This window comes from Sinocyclocheilus anshuiensis, unplaced genomic scaffold, assembly GCF_001515605.1.
Source record: "Sinocyclocheilus anshuiensis isolate Anshui unplaced genomic scaffold, SAMN03320099.WGS_v1.1 scaffold85, whole genome shotgun sequence".
NCBI classification, from domain to species: domain Eukaryota; kingdom Metazoa; phylum Chordata; class Actinopteri; order Cypriniformes; family Cyprinidae; genus Sinocyclocheilus; species Sinocyclocheilus anshuiensis.
Genome location: NW_015536800.1, coordinates 3286043 through 3287024, shown reverse-complemented (window position 1 = coordinate 3287024; position 982 = coordinate 3286043). Strand labels below are relative to the sequence as shown.

At 37.7% G+C, this 982-nt stretch overlaps 1 protein-coding gene across 1 annotated transcript in view; it reads left to right on the top strand.

Annotated features, from left to right (window-relative positions):
* Positions 1-982, top strand: part of pcm1 (pericentriolar material 1) — a 43593-nt gene that overhangs the window by 17179 nt on the left and 25432 nt on the right. The window lies entirely within an intron of this gene.

The window sequence follows — 982 nt, the reverse complement described above, 5'->3', positions numbered from 1 at the left end:
TTTCCGTTCTTTCAATCGCTTTACGTATACGTCGACTTTCCATGTCCATTATTGTGAAACCCGCGAGACACAACAAAAACACAGCTCCGATCACAGCGTCCTCCATCCTCCTGTTGCTAACGTTGCTCTTTGTTTCCGTTGTTGAACGCCGCGCACAAATGATGTCGCTGTCAACAAGCTTACGTCACAGACACGACGCGATAAAAAGTATCTTTTCCATGTAGTTTTTGTTCTAACCACCCGCGACAGCGACACGTGACAATAAGCGACACGGAATTCTATTTTAGAAATGGTTTTTATTTTCTGCAACGTCGCGGCAAGAACAACATACAAAATATGACAGTGATAATCTCAGGTAATGAATTTGTGCTTTATTCAATGTTAAACGTGTCTAATGTGAGTTTGAATATTATTTTGCGTGATCTTTATAGCCATAGTGAAAGCAACAATAGATATTTTACCATTACAAACTTGTGTTAAAACTGTGGACTCACTGCGAACCAACATCCATAACAAAGATGGTATCACTCACTCAAAACTGTTCAGTCCATTCACATTTGAATCATCTATTTTCAGTGTCCACTTTTCTTTACTTCACACTTGCCATGTTTTTGCTGTCACATCATATATCTACACTGGGCGTGACAAAGCCGCTCGCGTCCGGTGTAGACACGATGTAAGTTAATGTCGCTTTCTGATGCTGCGTTTGAATTTTCATGCCACATTATTTGAAATTAGCGCAGGCCAAACATTTTTCTCTCTCACAGGCTGCCTATTAGGGATGTAACGGTATGAAAATTTCTTATCACGATTATAGTGACCAAAATTATCACGGTTATCAGTATTATCACAGTATTGTTAAAATGTGCTGGAGATGTTAAAAAAAGTACTGACACATAAATCACTTCACCAAGTTTTATATTTAAAAATCAACAAACAACAAATAAAATGACTTTTTGTTTGCATAATCACTAAAACAATA